This window comes from Odocoileus virginianus, chromosome 14 (assembly GCF_023699985.2).
Source record: "Odocoileus virginianus isolate 20LAN1187 ecotype Illinois chromosome 14, Ovbor_1.2, whole genome shotgun sequence".
Taxonomy (NCBI): domain Eukaryota; kingdom Metazoa; phylum Chordata; class Mammalia; order Artiodactyla; family Cervidae; genus Odocoileus; species Odocoileus virginianus.
The window spans coordinates 49696809-49717624 of record NC_069687.1 but is presented as its reverse complement, the minus strand read 5'-3'; positions in this window follow the sequence as shown (position 1 = coordinate 49717624).

Below are 20816 nucleotides of genomic sequence, written 5' to 3'. Positions count from 1 at the left end.
GTATAGTGATCATCAAACTTTCTATAGCTTGGGCACATTTCCCAGAAAATATGTTCAAAGTAACTCTGTGTTTCTGAGAATTTCTTGGGCCAGTCATTCTGCTGTAAGACAGGCCTATGCTTTCCTATTAACTAAGTACTTTGATTGTTCAGCACCCTCTTCAGGTATCTGCAGAATTTCCATGATTCAGTTTCTCTGAAACTAGGATACATCTTTCAGTTGATTCTGTATCACAGTTTAATTGGTAGCATTAAACACTTTTCTTTAATGCACAAAAATGAAAGGTATCCTAGATTTTATAAAACGTGGCATTTTATTTTTCTCTTTCCTTTAAACTACTTTGTTGAGTTATAATTGACATAAAAAAGCTATACAATTTCAATGTATACAACTTTATGGTTTAGGAGATTAGTGTACATTCATGGACAAGCACCACATCTGTGCCATAAACTTCTATCACCTCCAAAAGTTTCCTCCTGCCCTCTTTATTTAATATTATTTTTTTGTGTGTGATAAGAACACTTAACATAAGATCTACCCTCTTAGCAAATATTTAAGTATAAAGTATGGTATTGTTACCTACTGGCATGATGTTACATAGTAGCTCCCTAGGATTTACCCATCTTGCATACTTTGTACCCTTTGACTAATACCTCTCTGTTTTCTCCTCTCCTAATCCCCTGGTAATCACCATTATACTCCCTCCTTCTTTGAGTTTCACTGTTGTGGATTTCTCATGTAAGTGTTATCATGTAGTAAATATTTATCCTTCTATGTCTAGCTTATTTCGTATCATGTCCTCCAGGTTTATCCATATTGTCACAATTGGCAAGATTTTCTTTTTAAGGCTAAATACTATTCCATTGTATGCGTTTACCACAGTTTCTTCATCTACTTGTCCAGCGACGGGTACTTGGATTGCTCCCATATCTTGGACTGTGACTAATGTTTCAGTGAACATGGGAGTGCAAATATCTCTTCAAGATCCTGATGTCAAATTCCTTTGGATATGTTTTTATTTTCTAAGGACATATTCATGGTCTCAGTGGCTTTATGTGTTGAGTAAACATTCTTGAATGTTCTCTGAGCTGCTTTTCTTTACAAGCTAAACTTCCAACTTATTTGTTTATTCTTTTCAGTTAATGAAAGTTAAACATTTAACCCAAGGTAAAGTTTTTTGAAATGTGCTTTGTACACTCCTCTCTTGAATTTCTATGTATATGACCTTATTCCTAGTCAGGTGGAGACATCTTTCTGTAGCTGTGGGTGGGAAAATGGGAAATTCTAGAACTAAGAGTGAGATGGGACTTTTTACTAAGAATGCAAAGAAAAAAGTCAATCATCAGGCTTTAATTACAGTAGGATGTTTTTCAAGAGCACTGGCAGCATTAAACTGTTGATTTTGTCAAGAAAAAAAGAATTTCCCAAATTTCTTTAAAGCCCTGAAACATATTAAAAGAAAAAGTTGATAGGGCTAGATCATAGACTTCCCAGGTGGCACTAGTGGTAAAGAACCCACTTGCCAATTCAGGAGATGTAAGAGACTTGGGTTTGATCCCTGGGAAGATCTCCTGGAGGAGGACATGGCAACCTACTCCAGTATTCTTGCCTGGAGAATTCCATGGACAGAGGAGCCTGGCAGGCTCATGGGGTTCATGGGGTCACAAAGAGTTGGACATGACTGAAGCAACTTAGCCCACTTAGCTCAGAGCATAGACTGTCCTTTCCAAGTCCAGAGGGTTTGATTTCTCTAGGAAGAAGGATTTGGGTTAGAGCAAGCAGAGGCTTTACCCTTTTGGTTCTGTAAGATAATGGTTCCTGTTTTTTCTTTGAGGTCTTTGACTTCTCCATCTTAGAACTGTGAGTCAAATGAAGAGAGTATAGCAACGTTAGGAAAGGCACGGAGGAGTCTGAGAATGTTTGATCTAGTGCTTTGCTCCCTGTCAAAGCATGAGGGAGGGCAAGGACTCTAGTTCTTAGTCAATGCAAGCCTGTCACTCTGGGCCATGATCAGTGCAGTAAGAGCACCATCACGGAGTTACCTTGGAGGAACCTGGAGGAAAAAGACTGAGGCTGTGCTCCTGGCTCCCTAGGGCCTGTGCTCGGTGTATAAGGGATCATGTCTAAAGTTTTCCACAGCCTCAGAGGTGCTGTAAGGGCCCGGGGACCTCAGTGGGCTAGCTTAGAGTGAAGAGACTGTAGTGTGAGGAGCCTTTAAGAGCAGAGACCCACTACCACATAGAATCTTGGCACAGAAGCTGCCTGCTTACAGGCAGAAGTGAGGAGTTGCAGCAGTGATCAAATGGCCCACAAGGCCAAAAATATTTACAGTCTGGTCTTTCCCAGAAAAATCTTGCCAGTTCCTGCTGTAGGAAATTTTGAATTTTAAGACTGTAATCATATAGTATAGTAATTGATCTGAGACAATCGAAGGTACTAATGACTTCATAGGAAGGCATAAAAGAACGGATTATTTAATTTGCTGATTTATTGGAAAAGAAAATTATGAACTGTCTTAATTTGGCTGCTCTAACAAATTACCATAGACTCAGGTGGCTTAAAGAGCAAACATCTATTTCTCATAGTTCTGGAGGCTGGGAAGTACAAGATCAAGGTGCTGGCAGCTCCGCTGTCTGATGAGATCCCACTTTCAGGCTTGCAGACTGCCAGCTGCTTCTTGTGTCCTTACATGGCAAAAAGAAAGCTAGCTTGTTGCCTCTTCTTATAAGGGCACTAATGCCATTCATGAGGGTGGAGACTTCCCAAGTTAATTTCCTCCCAAAGGCCCATCTCCTAATACAATCACATTGAAATTAGGGTTTCAACATATGGATTTTGTTGGGGGACACAAACATTCAGATCATCGTAACATGAATACTGAAGAAATCATATATTCTCTGAATTAAGCTAGTTGATCTGTTTGGAAAAAAAGGAGAAGCAAAGAGAATCAAATTTAGAACTAACAAGTAGCCAATGATGCCCTACATTTCACCATTAATATTAAGTTTCAGACGGAATCAATATTATAATGAAAAACTGGAAGGACTATGTGATGAAAAAGCATATATCATCTTGACAGGCTAAAAGGACGCATTAAATATATATGTATGGTTTAAATGGAAATAATTATGATAGCTATTTGTTTATTTCATGATTCCTCACTTGACTTTTAAATCAAATATCAGTCTTGATTATGTCAGATAAGAAGGCCTCTGATATATTTAAATTTTATATTTGTCCAGGATTACTGGGCAAATCCTGACTTTCTTAGTGCCCATAGGGTAGAGCCTTATAGTAAGATTGGACCGGCTACCATAAATAAATTACTTTGCTTTCCTTTCACTCTCACCTCCTGCTATTTATGTGGAGTGTGGATGACTTTGCTACCCCAAAGCTACATGCTTTGAGTATATCAGGCAAAATAATTACAAAATGGATTTGTACATAAATTGAGAAGGAGTTTCTCTTCTGTCCCTCTTTCCTTTGGCTGATGCTTCTTAAATCACAGCTGTGTTGGGTGAACAACTGCAAATATATTAAAAACCATTGAATTTTACCCTTCAGTGGGTGAACTGTATGGTATGTGAAACATATCTCAATAAACAGAAAACTCACAGGAGAAAATAAAATAACTTGGTGCCCAGTTCATGGCATAGAACTAAAAAGAAAAATACGGCTCAGCACCTCCTGCTAGACACAGATAGATAAGAGTATCAAAAGTGCACAGTAATTTAAAATAATTCAAACATTTGCTTCTATTGAAGATCATAAGAATGCTATACTAAATAGTGTATTTAGGTAGGTAAACAAACCATCAGGACGAAGCTAATTTGCTTTATTACAGTGTAAGGAGTATAATACTAGGCAGAATAGAGCAGAGTTGTTATTTTCTAGGTTTAAAGTAATTAAATTATGTATCTGGAAGCCTAGCTTTGTCTTATCAATTATGTAGTATTTCTAGGGTCTCTGTGAGGTCCTGTTGTGTCTGGGCTGAGATGAGTAGCTCACTAAGTAGGCAGTAATGAGACAATTTTAATTTACAAATACAAGAATAAAGATTCAAATTAGTTCCATCCTTTTAAAGAGTGATATTAAGAAGTGTTAAAATGCACTCATTTTAACAATGTTTCCGTTGCTCAAAACACTTTTGGCATCATTTTCTTTGCCTTTTTTCAGGCAGGAAAATGTCAAAACTTTATAATCATATCTCATTTGTGTGTATGAATGTGTTTGTCCATATATAGCATGAATTAGTATCATTGCTTGTTTTCAAATGTCTTTTGGCTGTTTCAAAAGTCAAATCTCCCCTTAAAGGGAAAACACTTGCCACTATTGAGAATATTCCAAAGTATGGGCTGAAAGGGGCTTCCAGAACTGGTTGGAAGGTTAAGACTGAAGCACGAGGCTTGGGAATTTGGCAGGGCCTTGGTCCAGGAGGTCACAGTAGAGGTCACACCACTAAGTAACGTGGTTTCGCGTGTTCCTACTAGCAAGTTCACCGTTAAGACTTTCACCTCCGCTGCTGCCAACTGGCTGTGGAGTCTTGTATCACTTCCTTTAGATGTAATATCCCCAGTAGGAGTGTTGGTGCAGCCTGAGCATGTGAGGATGGGAGGGTGGGGAGATGGGGAGATGGGATGTGTGAATCCTTTGTCTTGCTCTTTGAATCTGTTCCCACCTAAATTCATACAACAGAAGATTTCCCCACAAATGTTCATTACAGATTTATTTAAACATTACTGATATTATAGATGCATCTTTGGATTCTTTTGTTAAAATGAGCATCTATCAAATGTTTATAGTTTAATAAGTAGAATACAAAACAGTTGTAAAAAGAGATGTTTTTCTAGGCAGAGTTCGCCCCTGTGCCTTGAAATGGGGGAGACAGGAGAGAAGGCTGCTGTACCCCCAGCTCAGTGCTCTTCTGCCCCCCAAAGGGTGGCCAGAGCCTTGACCTACAGAAAATTCTACTTGGTGGTGCTGTCACCTGGACACAGTGTGAGAAATTAGGTAAAAAGGAGAGAAGTGTAAAGTGTGCTCACGTTTCTTTATCCTCTCCCTGACCAATTATCATTGCAGTTTCACTCAGGACTTCAGTTTAATCTCTTGTCTGATTTGGAAGGGAGAAAGTACGTTTAAAAAATAAAAAGGAACAACGACAAGAAAGCTAGCTGGAAAGGCAAGGGTTCTGTTCTTCTTTGTTAAGAGATTAATGTTCCTGAACTCCCAGGAGACTCTCCTGGCTATTGTAACCATTTTTTTTTTTTTAAGTTGAAAAAGTGTGATCTTGGGGAAACATTTTTCTTCATTTTCTTCTCAAAATAGAGGCAGGAATAAGGCAGGGGAAAGTGTAGATGAGTAAATATAGCCACTGTCACCTTAGCATAATTGGTGATAAAGTGCTGGTGCATCTTATTTTTATTCTATTGAGTCGTTTTTTAATTGGCTGTCCCTGAAATAGTGGTGGTTTTTTTTCCAGCTGACTTCTTCACTTCTGTTTTCCTGCTAATGACTTTTTTTCAGGGGTGGGACAACTATACTCTGATGAATGATCAAATATTCAGGCAAGTATTTCTTGGTGTTATAAGCTCATTAAATCTGTCATTTCTTGCAGTATGCTGGGAAGTGCTGTTTACAGCCCCTTTTCGCAGTGTAGAACCTGTCTTCTGTTGAGAGCCACGGAAGCTCCTCCTCTGATAATCCATCTCCTGCTTTATCAGAGCCAAACTCTGCAAAAACTGCCAACACCTGTGGATGTGCTGAACCCTATGTGTTGCCTAAAGCTAGTACTGCAGGAGACATTTTGAGATGCTTCTGGAAGACTTTTCAACTTAGAGCAGTGGTTCTCAAACACCAGCATGCATTAGAATCACCTGGAGGGCTTGTTAAGCCCCATTGCAGGGCTCCATCTGGAGAGGGTGACTCAGTAGGTGTGGGAGGCAGCCTGAGAATTTTCATATTTAACAAATCCAGGTGCCGCCGCCGCCGCCGCCGCTGGTCTTGAGACCATACTCCAAGATCCACGGAGATTTATGGCTCAAATGGGTGTGGAAACACCCTGTGTAAAATGGAGAAACCAGGGCAGTAAATCTTTGAATTAATGTTTGTGAAATATCAGAGTGCAGAGTATTACATAAGGAGTTTGTGGAGTGTTTCAGGTAAGTGTATGCAATTCCTGCCACCTAGGATCTTCACGGTAACTTTAAGACTTTTCCAAGTAACTTTATTAATCTCATGGAGAATGTTATTTAACAAAATTCTTCTACTTTTGGTATAAAATAGTAATCAGATTGTTTCTTCAGTGTAAAATGAAATATTATTTCACAGAAGCATCAGTTTACTATTTTTTTCAGTATTTTCCCTATAAAATAATAACTTGAGACTTACTCTAACATAGAAAAGATGTGGACTTCAAAAATTTAGCCAATATGTTGCAACAGGAATGATTTCACTGTTGAGTGCATTTTATTAAAGCCGATTTCACTTACATTTCTGGCTCCATCTTCTATAAACAGGCAAAGTTGCTTTTATTAAGATCATGTGCTTCAAGGGCCTCAGGACCAGATGGTGGCTATGGGTTGCTCTTTAGACTACAGCCTGAGATCTCTGCTTAGGGAGCCAAGGAGCTTTGTGCTGGTATCTTGCTCTGTTATTTAGGCAAATTATGTATCCCCTTGTGAAGAAACAGTCCTAGGCTTTGCCGACCTCTCTATTGTGAGTTTGTTTCTCTACCTTGTGTTCCTGTCTTTATTTCTTTTACTCTGTTTCTTTGACTCTAGTTTACTGTTCTTTCAACTTTGTGAACTTAAATGGTTAGATCCTTTTTTTAATTTAACTTAAATGCTTAGATCATATCAGATTTTTGTATTTTCTTCTGTGTGCATAAAAAGCTATAAATTATCCTTTAATCACAGCTTTAGTAACTCCCATGAATTTTGGTGTTTATTTTTATTATGTCAGTTTAAGATGTTTTCTAATTTCCATCATTTCTTGGGTCTGTGAGTTATATAGACATTTATTTTTAAACATGGGGTTATTTAATGTCTTTGAGCATAAAGTTCTTTATCTTTAAAACACAATAGTTGTTAGGAGGAATAAATGAGCTAATATAATCAAAGTGCTTGGAACAGTGTCTGGCAAAGGGAATTTTCAATAAAGAGTTCAGTTGCTCAGGCGTGTCCAACTCTTTGCGACCCCAATGGACTGTAGCATGCCAGGCCTCCCTGTCCATCACCAACTCCTGGGGTTTACTCAAACTCATGTCCATTGAGTCGGTGATGTCATCCAACCATCTCATCCTCTGTCGTCCCCTTCTCCTCCTGCCTTCAGTCTTTCCCAGCATCAGGGTCTTTTCAGATGAGTCAGTTCTTTGCATCAGACCTGGCCAAAATATTGCAGTTTCAGCTTCAGCATCAGACCTTCCAATGAACATTAAGGACTGATTTCCTTTAGGATGGACTGGTTGGATCTCCTTGCAGACCAAGGGACTCTCAAGAGTCTGCTCCAACACCACAGTTCAAAAGCATCAGTTCTTTGGTGCTCAGCTTTCTTTACAGTCGAACTCTCACATCCATACATGACTATTGGAAAAACCATAGCTTTGACTAGACGGACCTTTGTTGGCAAAGTAATGTCTCTGCTTTTTAATAAAGAGTAGCTATTTCTATTATTATTATCATTGTTTGAAAATATGCTCCAAGGGTTCAAGATAGAAAACATAGATAGTTTGCTTTCTTATAAATAGTTTGGGTTGGGGAAAAAGTTTCTATCCACAATATATATGAAACACAATATTTGTTGTACTCTACAGATTGACTCTATGGACATTTACTGATTAATGGATTTAGCCATTCTTTTCAAGGGTTCACTTAAAAAAATTTTTTTTAATTTATTTATTTTAATTGGAGGCTAATTTCTTTACAATATTGTAGTGGTTTTTGCCATACATTGACATGAATCAGCCATGGGTGTATATGTGTTCCCCCCTCCTACCTCCCTCCCCATCCCATCCCTCAGGGTCATCCTAGTGCACCAGCCCTGAGCAAGGGGTTCACTTTTTTGTTGATTTTATTATATAGTAAAGGCCCTAAGAAAGTGTGATTCTTGTCTTTATTTAAGTAACTATATCCTAAAATTTAAAATACATGATTTTCTCTTTTAAAAATTAAGATGCATATAAATTTTTGAGTATGTTTAATGTATTATTAGTTTAACTCACAAAGCTTAAAGTTAACATTGTAACAATGTTTATTGATGTCTTTTATTAAAAAAATATAGTTTTTTGTTGTTGGTTTTGTGACATAAAGTCACAAAATTGACTTTATGACTCACAAGTGTATCATATTCCGTAGCTTAGAAAGTGCTGACTTACATATATCATAATTTATTTCTTGAGGCTGGCAGATTGCTATGTAGGGTTGCTGAGCCAGGAAGGTAGACAAGTGGTTACTAGGCTTTTGTTCAACAATATCCTGCTACAAGAGTCCCAGGGTGGGAACATGGCTGTCTTTGACCTCTCTCTGTTTTCCTGTTGCTAAGTCCCTCCTACCACCTGTTTCCATCTCATGGCCTCTGCTATTGTAAGATTCCTAATATGGATGTTTTAATTCAGTTTTAATTCAGCAACTGTCATGTTAATTCAAATGGCTTGCTGACAAGTGTGAGCAATTGAGTCATTTCACTTTTCTTCAGGACTGTCTCATGTCAGTCTTCCCAGAACTGGAGGAGATATTACACATGGGTTAGGGCAAGACTCCATCTCAGTACTACCAGCTGCCATGGCTTTCTCTGGCTGGTGCAACTCCACTCAAACATTTTGGGGGAAATGTTTGGTGGAGTCACCTTTTCTTTTCAGGTTTTTTTTTTTTAATCTCTTTCAGTCAAGTTTTCCCATGACATTTAATTGCCAGTGGGAAAAATTTACACAGGTGATTCCAATGTGCAGCCAGGATCAAAAGCTGCTGAGAAGCTGACCTAGGAAGTTTCATTTTCTCTTCTTTGACTTTCTTAGCCAGCCTCCCCTCAAAATAACTCTACATGACCATGTTAAGAAAATTGCTTTTTATTCTTCATTTAGTGACAAGGTTTAAATTGCAAAAACCCCTGGGAGTTCCTCATAATTAAACATAAAATTATTATTGAACAAGCAGTTCTACCAAATGAATTGAACATAGGTGTTCAAACAAAAACTTATACATGAGTGTGATACTATGACTTCTGATAAGAAATATATATTTGGTTTTCACCCCATTTGTGGACCACAGCTCCTAAAACCTTTGGAATTTCTTACATGAGGGGTCTTAAAGTGACTTTTGGAAATCTCCTGATGACCAGGGCTTGTTGGCAGGAAAACAGATCATGTGCTAAGAGGGTTTGTCAGGGAATGTTTAACAGTAGGATTCCTGTGTGCTGTTTCCTATCTCCCTTGAGCCCTCTGTTCCTTATCAGCCTCTCCCAGGACAGAGATCAAAGAGATGGGATGCCTGCATAGGATTTCCTTCATTAGTTTTTCCATTTGGTGAAAGGGGTTATTTACGACCCTCTTTTGATATGGATCGCCTTTTGGCCTTATGGCCTTTATTGCTCCTTGCTTCCTTGGTAACTTGTAAAGTCTGGTCTCTTCATCTTTATCTGAAGAAGCTACCAGTATATATACTCTTACAGAATTCACTAAAGCACCCTTGTTCCATCAGAGCTTGGGTCCCTGTGTCTTTCTTTCTCTCTCTCTTTCTCTCTCTCTATTTCTGCCTGATTCCCTGGAGCACGAAGGCCGGCTGCATAACCCAGGGAATATTAGCCTCTTTCCTTCTTTTACTTTCTCATCATCGACTCCGAACCAGCAGGTTCTGGTCCATTAAAGGACCCCAACAAGGGTTGGAACCTTCAGACGCATTCCCCTGACCACCTGGTAGAGGAGAGGGGCTGAAAGTTGAGTCAATAGACAATGGCCGATGACAGTCATGTCTATGTAATGTGTGCATGCGTGTGTGCTAGTTGTGTCGGACTCTTTGTGACCTCATGAGCTGTAACCCACCAGGTCCTCTGTCCATGGGATTTTCCAGGCAATACAGGAGTAGGTTGCTATTTCCTACTTCAGGGGATTTTCCTGACCCAGGGATCGAACAGGAGTTTCCTACATTGGCTGGCAGATTCTTTATCAACTGTGCCACTTGGGAAGACACCTATGTAATGAAGTCACCATAAAAACCCAAAATGAGGCATTTTGGAGAACTTCCAGGTTGGTGAGCCCATGGAGATTTGGGGAGCCTCTGCCCCTTCCCAACACTTTGTCCTTCATGTCTCTTCCATCCTGCTGTTCCTGACCTATATACTTTTTAAACTTTATTTGTTTAATTGGCTGCACTGGGTCTTAGTTGAGGCATGCAGGATCTTTAGTTGTGGTATGTGAACTGTTCGTTGTGGCATGTGAGATCTAGATCCATGACCAGGAATCAAACCTGGGCCTCCTACTTTGGGAGCACAGAAACTTAGCCACTGGTCCACCAGGGAAGTCCCACGAGCTATATTCTTTTGTAATAAGCTGGTCAAGGTAAGTAAACTGCTTCTTTGAGTTCTGTGAGCCACTCCAGCAAATTAATTGAACTAAAGGAGGGGTTGTTAGAGGCTTTAATCTGTAGTCAGAAGCACAGGTTGCAACCTGCACTTGAAATTGGCATCTGAAGTTGTGGGGCGCTCTGGTAGGACTGAGCCCTTAAGTTGTGGAATCTAATGTTATCTCTGAGTAGAAAGGGTCAGAATTCAATTATATGATTAATCAGTCAGTCCAACTGATGTAGAATTACCCAATGGTATGGGGAAAACACATGCAGGATGGTATTGGGTGCAGAATATTACAAATATTCATAACAGCATTATTCACAGTAGCTAAAAGGTAGAAATGATTCAAGTGTCTGATGAATGGATAAACAAATGTTTCTATTCATGAAATGGAATGTTATTCAGCCATAAAAAAGAATGAAGTGATACATGATCAACAGTCAGCCTCTCCCATCAGGAAGCTTTAATAAGTTTCTTATCCTTATTCATCAGAGGGCAGATAGAATGAAAACCACAATCACGGAAAACTAACCAAACTGATCACATGAACCAGAGCCTTGTCTAACTCAATGATACTATGAGCCATGCCATGTAGGGTCACCCAAGATGGATGAGTCATAGTGCAGAGTTCTGACAAAACATGGTCCACTGGAGGAGAGAATGACAAACCACTTCAGTATTCTTGCCTTGAGAACCCCATGAACAGTATGAAAAGGCAAAAGATATGGCACTGAAAGATGAACTCCCAGGTTCATAGGTGCCCAATATGTACTGGAGAGGAGTGGAGAAATAACTCCAGAAAGAATGAAGAGATGGAGCCAAAGTGAAAACAATACCCAGTTGTAGATGTGACTGGTGATGGAAGTAAAGTCCAATGCTGTAAAAAGCAATATTGCATAGGAACCTGGAATATTAGGTCCATGAATCAAGGTAAATTAGAAGTGGTCAAACAGGAGATGGCAAGAGTGAACCTCGATACTTGAGGATTCTGTGAACTAGAATAGATCAGAATGGGTGAATTTAATTCAGATGACCATTATATCTACTACTGTGAGCAAGAATCCCTTAGAAGAAATGGAGTAGCCCTCATAGTCAACAAGAGAGTCTGAAATGCAGTACTTGGAAGCAATCTCAAAAATGACAGAATGATCTCTGTTCGTCTCCAAGGCAAACTATTCAATATCACAGTAATCCAAGTCTATGCCCCAACCACTAATGCTGAAGAAGCTGAACTGTTCTATAAAGACCTACAAGGCCTTCTAGAACTAACACCAAAAAATATTTCCTTTTCATTATAGGGGACTAGAATGCCAAAGTTAGGAAGTCAAGAGACACCTGGAGTAACAGGCAAGTTTGAACTTGGAGTACAAAATGAAGCAGGGCAAAGACTAACAGAGTTTTACCAAGAGAACGCACTGGTCATAGCAAACACCCTCTTCCAACAACACAAGAGATGACTCTACACATGGACATCACCAGATGGTCAATACTCAAATCAGATTGATTATATTCTTTGCAGCAGAAGATGGAGAAGCTATATACAGTCAACAAAAACAAGACCAGGAGCTGACTGTGGCTCAGATTATCAACTCCTTATTGCCAAATTCAGACTTAAATTAAAAGAAGTAGGGAAAATCACTAGACCATTCAGGTATGATCTAAATCAAATCCCTTACAATGATACAAATGACAAAAATATTCCAGGGGTTAGATCTGATAGAGTGCCTGAAGAACTATGGACGGAGGTTCTTGACATTGTACAGGAGGCAGAGATCAAGATTATCCCCAAGAAAAAGGAATGCAAAAAGACAAAATGGTTGTTTGAGGAAGCAGAAGATATTAAGAAGAGGTGGCAAGAATACACAGAACTGTACAGAAAAGATCTTAATGACCCAGGTAACCATGATGGTGTGATCACTCACCTAAAGCCAGACATCCTGGATTGCGAAGTCAATAGGGACTTAGGAAGAATCACTACAAACAAAGCTAGTGGAAGAGATGGAATCCCAGTGGTGCTATTTCAAATCCTAAAAGATGATGCTGTGAAAGTGGTGCACTCAATATGCCAGCAAATTTGGAAAACTCAGCAGTGGCCACAGGACTGGAAATGGTCAATTTTCATTCCAATCCCAAAGAAAGGCAATAGCAAATAATGTTCAAACTCCCACACAAATGCACTTATCTCACATGCTAGAAAAGTAATGCTGAAAATTCTCCAAGGCAGGTTTCAACAGTATATGAACTAGGAACCTCCAGATGTTCAAGTTGGATTTAGAAAAGGCAGAGGAACCAAAGATCAAATTGCCAACACCTGTTGGGTCATCAAAAGAGAAAGAGAGTTCTAGAAAAACATCTACTTCTGCCTTATTGACTATGTCAAAGCCTTTGACTGTGTGGGTCACAAAAAACTGGAAAATTCTTAAAGAGATGGGAATACCAGGCCACCTTACCTGTCTCCTGAGAAATCTGTATGCAGGTCAAGAGGAAACAGAGCCAGAAATGGAACAACAGACTGGTTCCAAATTGGGAAAGGAGTACGTCAAGGCTGTATTTTGTCACCCTGCTTACTTAACTTCTATGCAGAGTCTATCATGCAAAATGCCAGGCTGGATGAAACACAAGCTGGAATCAAGATTGCCGGGAGGAATATCAATAACCTCAGATATGCAGATGATACCACCCTAATGGCAGAAAGTGAAGAGAAAAAGAGCCTCTTGATGCAAGATCAAAGAGGAGAGTGAAAAAGCTGACTTAAAACCCAACATTCAAAAACTAAGGCATGTGATTCTATCATTCATGGCAAATAGAAGGGGAAAAAATGGATACAGTGACAAACTTTATTTGCTTGGGCTCCAAAATCACTGCAGATGGTGACTGCAGCCATGAAGTTAAAAGATACTTGCTCCTTGGAAGGAAAAGCTATGACCAACATAGACAGCATATTAAAAAGCAGAGATATTACTTTGCCAACAAAGGTCTGTCTAGTCAAAGCTATGGTTTTTCCAGTAGTCATGTATGGATGTGAGAGCTGGACAATAAAGAAAGCTGAGTGCTGAAGAATTGATGCTTTTGAACTGTGGTGTTGGAGAAGACTTGAGAATTCCTTGGACTGCAAGGAGATCAAGCCAGTCAATCCTAAAGGAAATCAATATTCATTGGAAGGTCTGATGCTGAAACTGAGGCTCCAAAACTTTGGCTACCTTATGCAAAGAACTGACTCATTGGGAAAGACCCTGATGCTAGGGAAGATTGAAGGCAGGAGGAGAAGGGGATGACAGAGGATGAGATGGTTGGATGACATCACTAACTCTTTGAACATGAGTTTAATCAAGCTCTGGGAACTGGTGATGCACAGGGAAGAAGCCCAACGTGCTGAAGTCCATGGAGTCTCAAAGAGTCAGACGTGACTGAGCAACTGAACTGAACTGATACATGATACAGCATGAGGAATCTTGAAAACTTCATGCTAAGTGAAAGAAGTCAAACACAAAAGGTCACATGGTGTATGATTCCATTTATATAGAATATCTGGAATAGGGAAATCCACAGAGGTTGAAAACAAGTTAGTGGTTTCCAGTGGAAAATGGAAAATAACTTCTTTAATGAAGTCATTTTCTTTTGAGGTGATGAAAATATTTTGGAACTAGAGAGGTGATGTTTGGGCTTCCCAGGTAGAGCTAGTGTTAAAGAATTTACCCACCAATGCAGGAGACGTAAGAGATGTGGTTTTGATTCCTGGGTCAGGAAGATCCCCTGGAGAGCATGGCAATCTACTCCAGTATTCTTGCCTGGAGAATCTCATGAACAGAGGAGCCTGGCAGGCTACAGTCCAAAGGGTCAGAAAGAGTCAGACATGACTGAAGCAACTAAACATGTGTGCAGAAGTGATGTTTACATAGCACTGTGAATGGACTGAAATGTACTGAACTGTAGGTTATGTGAATTTTACCTCAGTTTTAAAAAATGAAGCAAACCAAAACAAGATGGTACTGGAAAGTCTGCATAGAGATACCTTTGACTACAAATATAGTCTCTCTTATTTGCTACCAAGAACACAAAAACACAACACTGGGAGAGGTTAATAGTACATTAGAGAAGGATTTACTGAAACTATTGCAGCTTTAGTCAGAGGGTCCCTCATGTGCATGCTCCTATTTTAAGTTCCTGTTTGGGGCACTTGTACTGTCTTTGAAACTAAAGTACTTCATCTATAAAACCAAAGAGTTGTGATGATTGAGTTGATATAATAAAGTCCTAGATTTTGTAAAAATTACAAAAATAGTATATTCTAACTTCAATTAGTTGAGACTGCTCTTTCTGCTCTAACTTTTGGGTCATATTTTCTTTGGATTATGATGGTTAAGTGGCCATGGGCACTTTTGGAATTAAGATGGGAGTTTGAATTGGATATACACCTAGTTTGGGTTATGTGTGATTCATAACATCTTAGATGTATAAAACTTAGACAGTGTGGTAGACTGTACAGTGGCCCCCAGAGATGTCTAGGTCCTATTGCCTGGAACCTGTGAATGTTACCTTATATGACAAAGGAGACTGCAGATGTCATTAACAATTTTGAGGCAGGGAGACTGTATGAGAAGGCCCTGAAAGCAATCACAAGTGAACCTATAAAAGAGGCAGAGGAAGATTTGACACAAAAAGAAGGCAAAATGGCCACTGAAGCAAGATGCTATACTGCTGGTTTTGAAGATGGAGGAAAGGTTTCATAAGCCAAGGAATGCTGGAAAAGGCAAAGAAATGAATTCTCCCCTACAGCCTCTTGAAGGAGGTTGGCCTGCTTGATCTTAGTCCAGTGAAACTGATTTCACACTTCTGACCTCTGGAACCATAAGGGAATGTGTGTGTGTTGTTCTCAGCCACCACACATGTGGTAACTCGTTACAGTAGTCATAGGACGCTAATATACAGGGAAATATACTGCTAGCTACACTGGTGTTGGAATGGCTTCTATAAATTGTGTGACATGTTTTCTGCTTGCCAGGTTATTGGATTATTTTAGCATTTCAGATGCATGTTGTCCTGCTAAAATCCTGTGGTTCCAGATGACATGGCACACCCCAAATGGCAGGTGTGATAAAACAGCCTGAAGAGGGAAGTATTCAAGTGGCCAAACCCGTAACATTCACTAATAAGTCAATGTGTACAGTATTAACTTTAAGAGCAAGTATACCGGCTTCCCTGGTGGCTTAGACAGTTAAGAATCCTCCTGCAATGTGGGAGACCTGGGTTTGATCCCTGGCTTGGGAAGATTCCCTGGAGGAGGGTGTGACAACCCACTCCAGTATTCTTGCCTGGAGAATTCCCATGGACAGAAGGGCTTGGCAGGCTACATGGGGTCAGTCAGATATGACTGAGCAGCTAAGCACAACACAGCACAGCCAAGAATTATAGTTAATAAAAGAGGAGACAGAAGACATAAAGATGTTGATAAGGACTAGGACCTTCTCAAGCAAGAAGCGAAAAAGCAGCAGGAAGATGAAAAGGACAGAAAAGAAAATTTCAGTTTGTACAGTCAACAGAAGGACATGAAGATCAACCATAGCTGGCCATTGATTTACATACATACTCCTGGTTTCCCTGGTGGCTCAGGCCGTAAAGGATCCATCTGTAGTGCAAGAGACCTGAGTTTGATCCCTGGGTTGGAAAGATGCCTGGGAGAAGGGGATGCAACCCACTCCAGTATTCTCGCCTGGAGAATACCATGGATAGAGGAGCCTACAGTCTATGGGGTCACAAAGAATGGGATACAACAGGGCAACTAACACTTTCACTCATCTTTCATTATGACTTGTGATAAGCACTACTCCATTCAACAATGGTTAATGACTTTTTTCAGAAAAATCATGATCGCATAATATTTATGAAACACCAAATGGGACATAAATGGACAAAAAAGATGATGCTTCTTAGTTAGATATTTTGGAAAAAAAAAATAATTGCTATAAGATGGGGCAAGCTAAAGCTGTAGAAGTACAAGTATTCTATTAATAGAAATGTATCAGGCAGTTAATCAATAATTATAGTATTAGTATACATTTCTTCTGGACTATGGAACATGCTCTTTACCACTTTTTAGAAGTTTGTACTTTAACAATTCTTTTTTTTTATTTTAAATAAGTATTCACTTGAATTTAATATTTTACAGTCTCTGTCTAATGCATCTCATATTCTATCCCTGTGTCAAATAGTCTACATGTACTTTTATATTAATTTAATAAAAATATCTATATTTTATAGTTTTATTCACTTTATATTCATTTATACTTTATGTTACTCAGATAAAGGGTAAGTGTCTAGTTTCCTTTTTTATTCTGTGGGTAGAAGATTTTCATTCACTGAACAGCTGACCAATTTACATACCTAGTAAAAGAAATGAGGTGAAATTTGAGGGAATAAACTTGAATTTTAAAAAATTCCTTGAGCAATGTCTAGCTTAAAATTCATTCAAGTAAACAGATAATGCTTAAGCAGTTTTCAAAGTCTTGATAAGATGCCATCAACATGATTTAAACTTGAGATTAGCTAATATAAGTGGCAATTAGATTTAGCTCGTACATTTGGAGCTATGATGGAAAGCTCCTGTGGGTACTCTCTTATTGCACACAAAAAGAAAGATGAGAAAAAAAGAGTTGTGTTCCCCTGTATTTTTCCTAAGGTGAATTGCTTTGTAAGATCCTCAGAGAGCAAAAGAATAGGTGAGTTATATGAAAGAAACCTATATAGAGGATTTAATTATTTCAAAATTGCCCATTTTTTTTTTCCCGCCAGCAATAACTACAGAAGCCTTCATTTAAAAAAGTCAATTTTCCTAGGGAAAATAACAAATACAGCATCTAACTATAATAAGTAATTTTGTACCCTCCTTCAAAGGTTTTCGTTCTGAAGAGTCAGGTTAGTTTTAATTCCCATCTAGTCTCTAGCGTGCTATTTGACTGATTCCCTTAAGAATAGTAGCATTGATGACCTTGGAGAGTCTGTGCTCCCAGGCATATCTGATGGTCATTTAGGCCATTACATTTCAGCATTCAACATCAAAAATTTACTTCCACTGCCAAATTTGCTTAGATTTCACCCAAATTTGCCTTTGCCTCCCATCCTTGATATATGAATATTAATTAACAACTACATGATCATCTCCCATATCCAGAATGTCAGAGACACAAAGACCCTCAGAGACCATCTCTTTCAACGCGCATTTTTATAACAGATGAGAAGGGAGGCCCAGGGTGGTGGAGGTGCCTTCTGACACGCTGGCCTTTATTTGTAGACATAGAGCCAGAAGGACACCCTGTGGCATTTCCCATCACATTTCCTGCTTATTACCTTTCATGAGCTGGGCTGCAACATGGATTCAGAATCATTACACATGAAATCACAGTCATAAAGCATACCCTTCAGGCCCTCTGATGAAACAGTTAGCCTATTATAAAACAGCTGAGAAAAAGTCATCCATTGTTCTCTCCGATGTTTCTCAAAACAATTTTTATTAAAAGCAAATAAAATGAAACAAGTATCCAGATATATCCTTTAAAATAGATATTTTTGTGATTGTGTTAATTCCTTCTGTTTCAGCTGCACTTTGATACATTTCATGAAGTGGAGCTACAGAATGAAAGCCACTTAAAAAGCAAATTTTCACACAGAGCTTCATGAAATAATTCACATATATTTAAATTGTACAGTTCACCTTTTTAAGCATATTCACAGAATTGACAAATAGCACCACAATATAATTTTAGAACATTTTCATCAACCCCCCAAAAGAAATCCCATATCCATTAGCAATCACTCTCCATTCCTGCACATCCACTCCCCAACCTGAGGCAAGAGCTAATGAATTTTCTGTCTGTATAGATTTGTCTGTTCTAGACATCTCACACAAATGAAATCATACAAAATGTGGTATTTTATGACTGGCTCTGGTTTCTCTCACTTAGCATAACACTTTCGAGTTTCAGTCGTGTTATGACATATGTAAATACGTCATTGCCTTCTATGTCTAAATAATGTTCTGTTGTATGCATAAACCATGTTTTATTTATACATTCATCAGTTGATGAATATCTGGGTGTTTTCTACTTTTTTGGCTAGTATGAATAATATTGCTATGAACGTTTGTAGATAAGTTTTTGGGTGGCATATGTTTTCATTTCTCTTGGGAATATACCTAAAAGTGGAATTTCTGGATCACATGGTAACTTTTTTAACATTTTGAGAAACTGCCAGACTGTTTTCCAAAGTGACTGTGCTATTTTACAATCTCACCAGCAGTATATGAAGCTTCCAATTTCTCCCTATCTTGGAAAAGGCAAATTTTACAATTTTAACTGGCAAATGTTCAGTTATTGATTGAGTACCTCCTAGGTGAGAGGTCCTAGGTGCTGTAATTTTGGAAATCAACCCTGAATATTCACTGGAAGGACTGATCCTGAAACTGAAGCTCCAATACTTTGGCCACCTGATGCGAAGAGCCGACTCATTAGAAAAGACCTTGATGCTGGGAAAGATTGAAGACAGGAGGAGAAGGGGATGACTGAGGATGAGATGGTTGGATGGCATCACCGACTCAATGGACATGAGTTTGAGCAAGCTCTGGGAGATGGTAAAGGACAGGAAAGCCTGGTGTGCTAAGTCCATGGGGTTGCAAAGAGGTGGACATGGCTGAGAGACTGAACAAAAATTTTGGAAATACTATCAATTCATCTGTGGGAAAACTTAGAACTTTTCTAAAGTGGATTCCTTCCTGAAGGGAATTATGTCAGTGTCTAGTGAAGAGACAGAAATTACACTCGTAATTTGAATAGGGAAAATTTCATATTAAATAATGTAGTAAAAGATAATTAACTACAAAAGTGAAAGTTGCTTAGTTGTGTCTGACTCTTTGCGACCTGACCCCATGGACTATACAGTCCATGGAATTCTCCAGGACAGAACACTGGAGTGGGTAACTGTTCCCTTCTCCAGGGGATCTTCCCAACCTAGGAATCGAACCCAGGTCTCCCACATTGCAGGCGGATTCTGTACTATTTGAACTACCAGGGAAGTGCAAAGGGGTAAGTTAAATGCTAAAGAACACAGGAATAGAAAGCATAGGGAGCAGTTATGCCTTCTAGGGTGAGGAAGAATTCTCAAGGGAGGAATAAATTTGGGAAAGTGTTACCCTCCTCTCAGGGCTGAGATCCAGACCTTGTTGGAGAGAGAAAGATTGTTGTCCACCGGATGGTGAAGTTTTGTGAGCTGCCATTCGCCAGGGCTGACAAGCAGTGAGCCAGGAAAGCCCTACTAGGATCTGGCAAAACCTATGGGAAGGTGGGTGCCACTGAGTCTTCCACATACTGTTGGCAAGCAAGCTGCCTGTTCACCGGGAAACTCAGTGGGAAGCACCTGCCGGACAGTGATGCCACTGCGGGGGATCGTCCACACACCACAGATGGCAAGCCACAGGAGCAAGAAGGACCAGGAGGAATGAAGAGGGAACGTGCCTTCCTCTGCTATACTTTGCAATATCCCCTCCTGCACTCTACCAACAAAACGACATAGCGCCAGATGGCAAGAGAGAGATGTGTTTACAAAGTCCAGATTAGGGCAAAAAGTGAAAGAAAGTGAAAGTCGCTCAGTTATGTTTGACTTTTTGCGAATTATCCATGGAATTCTCCAGGGCAGGATACTGGAGTGGGTAGCCATTTGCTTCTCCAGGGGATCTTCCCAACCCAGGAATCAAACCCAGGTCTCCCACATTGCAGATGGATTCTTTGCCGAATTTCTCACTTCTACCTCCAGTGAGGAGATACACAGTTTCAACAGTCATTTATATCCTCCACTGGTGATGTTACTTACTCTTCAAATTTACTCACAGTTCCCTTGAGCATTCTCTTACCTAAAAGCTAAATCGAAGCATTTACATTCAACAATTTATATGTAAAATAATGAAAGGAATAAAGAAAAAAAGAAAATGGTTAAATATACAAATGGTTAACATACAAATAGACTCATACACATAAAGTACAAAAAACTTGTAAAACTGTTGCAGTTCTCATTTCTGTAATTGATAGGCTGGAGTTAAAATGTATGGCTTTCTCCTTTTTCTACTGTCTATTCCACATACCCATGGCCCTTAGATGGTCAGGGTTCTATACCTGGTGGAGTGATCCAGACCTTCATTTCCAAGAATCTGAGTTCTCAATAATCCTCACTTTAAAAAGTTTTGATTCCTATAGTTTCCTCAGTAACCTTTACTA